The sequence below is a fragment of the Odontesthes bonariensis genome, chromosome 3, assembly GCF_027942865.1.
Source record: "Odontesthes bonariensis isolate fOdoBon6 chromosome 3, fOdoBon6.hap1, whole genome shotgun sequence".
Lineage (NCBI taxonomy): Eukaryota > Metazoa > Chordata > Actinopteri > Atheriniformes > Atherinopsidae > Odontesthes > Odontesthes bonariensis.
Window position 1 is genome coordinate 21,146,505 of NC_134508.1, and position 7,128 is coordinate 21,153,632.

Genomic DNA, 7,128 nt, shown 5'->3' on the forward strand with positions numbered 1-7,128 from the left:
TGTTAATTACACTAGACTCTGGAGTTTCTGTCCCCTAACAGGTTATCAAGAAATATATTTCCATTTCAGGGTCTTGCAGAATATCAGTTTTAGTGTCTGACAAAGAAACATGGAATTAAAGACAAATAATTGAGACTGAGATTTTTTTTGTGTAGGCCTTGAGCCATCCTTGGCATCTCCAAGCTGGTGCTAGGATCCCAGAGCACCAAGATCTTAGGGTGGACATGTGTGTGTGTGTGTGTGTGTGTGTGTGTGTGTGTGTGTGTGTGTGTGTGTGTGTGTGTGTGTGTGTGTTGGAGCCTCCGTTGTGTTTGTGTGTGACTGCAGTTCACTTGGCCCAGTCCTGGTCAGTGTGTCAGTCAGTATGTCGTGTGAGAGGGCATGCTCTATGCATCTAAAACCCTTGGGCTGACGTTCGCCGGGCATGGCTCAGCCACTGGTGCTCCACCTGGCTGATTGATGTGGGCCTGTTTGAAGTCCTCTCGGGGAGAATGAGCTCCATTCATAGTTGGCATACCCTCCGCACACCCAGCCCCACCTCTCCCTACTATCCCTCCACTCTGTTAACAGCTGAAATGCTACACTGCTCAAAGCTCAGAGTGGTATGAAACTGAGGTGGACAGACAACAATATGATAGATAGCCACAGGATATTCTCAGTGTGTGTGGAGCTTTAGTTTCCTGCTCCTCTAATTTGAATATACTGTAGGCCAACGTGTGTGTCAAAATATGAGTCGGGAGCTGCCAAATATTTGGACTCTTTGCAAGAAAAGTTACTTTAAAAAGAGAATAATTATATAAACTAAAATGTTGTCTGCTAACGGTGTCTTCTCACAATGAAAACTTCTCACAATGGAAAATGAATAACTTCAATATGTAAAGAAATTTCATTTCAAACCCCACCTGGTTTCACATAAATATTTACAACAAATATTAACTGCAAATTATTACCACAGCATTATGGGATGCATAAAAATAATGTGTTAAAATGATTTTCTAAGGTCTCAGTTGCATGTTGCAAGTTGTAAGATGGCGTCCCAAACCTAAAACCAAACAAGCTGCAGCTGCCAACCAAAGGCAGGCCAGTGGCATATCTCACCATTTTAACCTCAGTGATTTCTGTCTGCACCAAAATTTGCTTGCTTCTTCCTGTGCCCATGCCAAGTTTCCAAGTTTCATGCCATTTGTTTAGAACGTTTTTGCAAATTCTGCTCACAATAAACACATTTTTGAATTATTGAAATAAAAGCGATTATGTCCACAAATGATTGGGCGAGAAAGGACAAAGACTCCACTAATGAGTGAAAGTTCAGTGTGTAAGAAGTCTTATTCATGTGATTTGATTTGCAATCCTGCATAAATGGAAAGTATTGGGATGGCTTGAGTGCAGTTGATCAAAATCAAAAGCAATGTTTGCCTAAAAGCAACTTGTCTGAATTACAGAATGCTGATAAATCAACTAGTGTTAAACATTTCATATCTGAATTGACTTAACATACAACCGTCTTTGTTTTAGCTACAGCTTAGCTTTTTCAACCTGATGTCCAATCTTTCTGAACATTCAATTTGGCTCTCTAGGTACTCCTTTAACGTCGGATGGGGAACAGACAAACAGCTTAATATTACCTGTTTGTCCTTTTCAGCTATAAGTGATGCTCCAGCTGCACCAACAGTAAACACCAACATCCTTTTACACTGCTCATTTATCAGTGAGTAACAGACTGCATAAATTCATTGGAGAGGGAGGCAAGGACTAGTCATCCAATTCCCGAGTATGAGACTCATATTCAAGACCAACCTTGAGGCCACTGTTTTTACTTCTTTCTTCTCTTCAATTCATTCAATAGTTTGACTTCCTTTGCTCTATAACTACTCCCTGACACATTACAATTACTTGGTCAAGGTCATATACAGAAGTACATGTAAGAGGTTGGGAAAACATTGTGGTTAGGCTTTGAAATACACAATAAAATGGATTTCACTACAGAAAGCAACTTTCTGCAACATTTTCCACATTTACATGTTGTGTTTTGCAGCTGTTATATTACTAGATAGGACGATCCTGCACATTCAGTAATGATGCTTAAAAGGAACCCTGTGCACTAAAAACCGAAGCAGCAGGCCTCTGATGAAAAGACAGTAGTTGGAAGTGGGACCAGGTTGCATATGTTCCCAGACATGGGAGGTGTCAATCCGTCATCTCACTTTACACAAAAAAGTTTTTTGGTTTTTTTTAAAAAATATTGAACTTTTTCTAAATGAATGCATTATACAAGGGTCGTTACCAAAGATTTGTGATTGGTTTCCAAACAACCTCTTAAATCTGATGTACACATAGATGCACCTGCTGGTGTAGAGCACTTTTTTTTCTTGTGTTCTTTTGTATCTTGCATTAGTGAGTATGAACCTTGCAGTCTCTATCAGAGAGATCTACTGATGACAGGCAGAGCCAAGGTCAGTTCCTGGCCCTCTCACCACGCTTTGTCTGTGGGATCTGAGGAATGCGCAGGAATGTGGGCTCAAACAGGTGGCGAGGTCCTCCTCAGAGACAGACAACCAGACACAACCCTAAATGCCCCTCCCCAATTTTTCTATCCTTTTCCTTGCTCTTATCAGGCTTCACTACACTCTACCTTGCTCCTCTTAGTCATGTTTTTCTTGAATCTGTGTCTGAAGTATGACTGTCAGTAAACTGATTATCTGTTTTATCCTCACACGTCATAAGTGGAAAAGGAACACAGAGACAAAAGGCAGATTTAACGTGAGAACAAAGGTTGAGGTGATTCCCCCTTTTTAAAAACTGCTATTTCCTCCATCTGTGTGATTTTTTAACACATACTATTTTTCATATTCTGCTGCAAATTAACTACCAGGGTCTTACAGGAAATAAGACGCCTCTCATTCCCAGCACAGGTTCATCTAATCTACCCCAACACAAAGTCAAACAGGTATTTCTCCTGGTTAAACTAGAGAAATAACCTGCCTGAAGTCGTAGCCTAATGACACTGAAGAACCCTCTGCTGCCTGCTTACCCCATCTCCCATCACTCTCTTCCTTTCATTCAGATTGTTATCGTCTGTTAGATTATTACTTCCTGGATAGACCTGGAGCTGCACCAGCCCTTAATTTTAAAATTTAGGAAAACACATACAAATATGGTGCTGCCAATAGTCACAAAACAACCAAATAGAAAACCGTGCAGCAAATAGCCAAAATAAATGCAAATACAGAAAGATGTTGCTGGGTTTTTTTCAGCTTCTTGTCAGTGATAAGTTATATATACATATATATATATATATACAGTGCCTTGCGAAAGTATTCGCCCCCCTTGAACTTTTCAACCTTTTGCCACATGTCGGGCTTCAAACATAAAGATATAAAATTGAAATTTTTTGTGAAGAATCAACAACAAGTGGGACACAATCGTGAAGTGGAATGAAATTTAAACTTTTCAAACTTGTCAAACTTTTTTAACATAGGAATAATTTGATTATTAAACACAAAAAAATTCAAATTATCAGCTGTTTGATTGCTTTGTTTCTGTTTGCATACATTTATTCAACTTTTGGGAAATACTGAGCTTTCCCTACCACCATTCACCTGCAGACCTTCAGCACACATTTATTCCTATTTCTCACATCAAAACTAGAGATGCTTGATGTAACACAACGAATATTTTTGAAAGCCTAAGTGAAGGAAAATAGAAAAACATAAAATATATTGACATTTTATCATTTTATGTATATAACAATGACTGTAACAATTATACTCTTTGCTTTTTTGTTTTCAAGTCTTAATAAATAAGCCCTGAGGTGATCTGGGTAAAGTTTTTAGAGTTTTTTTCTTGGAGATATCACATTGCCTACCTGTTTTCCCCCATTACTTATTTATTTTATCAAAATCATTATGCTTGAAAGTGAAAATGAGGTTTTATTGATAAAATTCTATGTTAATTACCATACATTTTCAGAATTATAACACTAAATGAAGCCAAATTAATAAAAAAAACATGTCTTGCTTAATTTTCCAAACATTTCTGAGTCACAATGTTTTTTAGAACAAAACACTAAATCTTTCTATTTATTATGTATGAATAAAAGCTTCCTTAAATTATTTTATAATATAAACAGGAATGGAAATGGAAAATTTGAAGTGTGTAATTGTTACTGAAGTGGAGATTTTTGACTGAAAGAAAAAAATTATGAACTAAAGAATCCCCTGCTCCAGTTTATTATTGAGGTAAAGAACATTTTTGTAGAAAAGGTTATAGGAAATATTATGTTTGGATATGTAAATTATGCTTCTGAGGTTTAAACAAATGTCCAATGGAAAAAGTATAGTAAAAGAAATACATTATATATTATTGCACTCCAAAATGCAATAATCAACTAATTGTACAAAACCATTATCTATATCAAAAGTAAAACATAAAAAAACCATATCAAATGTCCAAAGTGAGACATTTCACTAGTTCATTGAAATTATTAAGTGTTTGGAATCTTATAGCAGCAACACACCTTAAGAAAAATGAGAAAAGTTCACAAAAGGCTGGATAAAAAAGTTATTCAAAAAGAAAATGCAGCTGGGGAACATTACATCGATCAGTTGACTGGCAACAGGACAGTAATGTGATTAGGTGCAAAAAGAGCCCCTTAGAGAGGCAGATCCTCTCAAAACTAAAGATGAACAGATGTTCAGCAATTTGCAAAATGAATATATTCATAAATATATACATGAATATATAAATAGAATAAAATAAAAAAAGCATCGACAAATTGTGGAGAAATTTCAGAATAATGTTCCTCAGTACAAAAATGCAAAAACTTTGAATTTTCCATCATCTACAGTACATAATTACGGAACCCCCTAGGGGACATGGGGCCAAAAAAAAGGATGGACTTTTGAGAGATCCCGAGAAATTTTACAGAGCCCCCTAGGGCTATATATATATATATATATATAAATATATATAAACTATAGTTAATATATAATCAAGAGATTCAGAGAGTCATTGTTGGATGCTCGTGATCCCTCAGGCATCATTGCATTAACAACAAGCATGATTATGTCATGGAAATCATTGCATTGACTCAGGAAGACTTCTAGAAAAGATCATCTGTGAACACAGTTCATTGTGCTACCCACAAATGCAAGTTTAAGCTCTAGCATGCAAAGAAGAAGCCATACATGAATATGATCCAAAGTTTTTTCATTAGAGCCTATGGAACTGGCAAATTACACATCTGAAAAGGCACCGTCACTGCTGAAAGGTTTATACAGGTTTTGGAGCAAAAGATGCTCCCATCCACATGACGTCTTTTTCATATTTTGCATCTCTTACAAAAGCATGGCTTTGTAGCAGAAGAGTCGAGGTGTTGGACTGATCTGTCTGCCTTCCAGACCTTTCACCAACTGAAAACATTTGACGCATCATTAAACTCAAATTACAATGAAAAGGACTTAGGACTATTGAGCAGCTACATTCTTTATCAGACAAGAATGGGACAACGTTCCTCTTCCAAAAGTCCAGCAACTGGTCTCCTCAGGCCCCAGATGTTTACAGATTGTTGTTAAAAGAAACAGGGATGCAGTACAGTGGTAAACATTTCCATGTCCTTACCTTTGTGAGATGCGTCGCAGCCATCAAATTCAAGATGAGCTAATGTTTTTCATGAAACAGCAAAAGGTCCCAATTTCAACATTTTATATATATATTTTTTTGTTTTATTATAGTATATAGATTTTTTTACATAGTACATTATTTAATGTGAACTTTATATACTCTTTGCTTCACTTTGAAGAGAAGAAACATGTTACATTATGGATGCAGAATAACCCATAATATTGCCATCAATGTTTAGCACCAACATGGACAAAATGCACCTACAACAAAAAAATGAATAAATAACTAAATCTGTTGCTTTTACATCAGGATCCAAAGTTCCCTGTAAGATTTTCCATTTCGCAGCTCTGTTACTTTAAATTGTGCCGATGGAGACATTCACCCTGAAACGTGGCATTAATGCATCCCTTGAACATATTTGCATTGTGATTTTAATGTTCCTATGGACACTATTCAAATACACCATGTCTATATCCGTGTCTCCTTCCTCAGCTCCACTTTAGCACAGCACTGCAGCCATGAGACTCTCAGTCTCCATTATCAGATCACTTGAAGGGGAACCAGAGCCACCCAGGCCCCTTTGACACCCACTTCAACACATACTGTCCTGTAAGACTTCTGTGTCCTCGGATTAGATTTGACTCCTCAAATTGGATCTCTATTTGAAACAAACACCCTTTTATACACATGAACATACACACAAACACATATAATCTGAACACTGAAACCCTACTTAGTTGATTGTTTGCACAGTGACTCTTATTCTCAGTAAAAGCTGCTAATAGGAGCAAATTACTGCCAACAACTTAGAAATATCAAGTGCCCAACTGCTCTGCTGTAATGTAGTTAACTGTTGACCAATCCAATTATGGGCCCACAAGAGGCTCAGTGGAGCCGAAATGGGATAGAGAGAGGGGTGTGTCAGCCTCAGGGGACATGGGAGTGGAAGGTACCTGACTGCTGGCTGCTAACTGTCACTGTTTGGCTGTAATTAGATTTGGAATGGACCGTGGGGTAGAGTTGCCTCTGCCATCCAGACTAGAGCAGGGGATGTGATCTGATCAGGCTGTGTTAGCAAACATAAAACAGCTCAGTGTCTCTTATTCCCAGTCCTTCAAAAAATTAGTCTTCCTCTGTCTCATTTTAACCTGTTAGGACAATTTAGATTTCCCTGGGCTTCACTGTTTGAAGGACTCCAGTATTTCCATTTAGAAACCAGATAGTGTTTCAACTACATGCTTATGACAGTTTAAGAATTGATTGAGCACTTTCAAGGTTAGAGTTACATGCAACACCTCTTTGAGTCAGAGGCGTTTTAACCGTTAAGACCTGCATGTTTGTTTTTGTTCTGCTTTGTGAGACACATTAGGCCTGCAGTGACCCCAAAGGTCAGCAAGAACACAGCTCTCAGCTCGCTGGGTCAACTTTGTTTGACGTTTGGAAATATTAGAGCAGTGACTCAAATTGGGCCCGTTAATCACAGCTAATGCAAGTTTGATGCAGCAG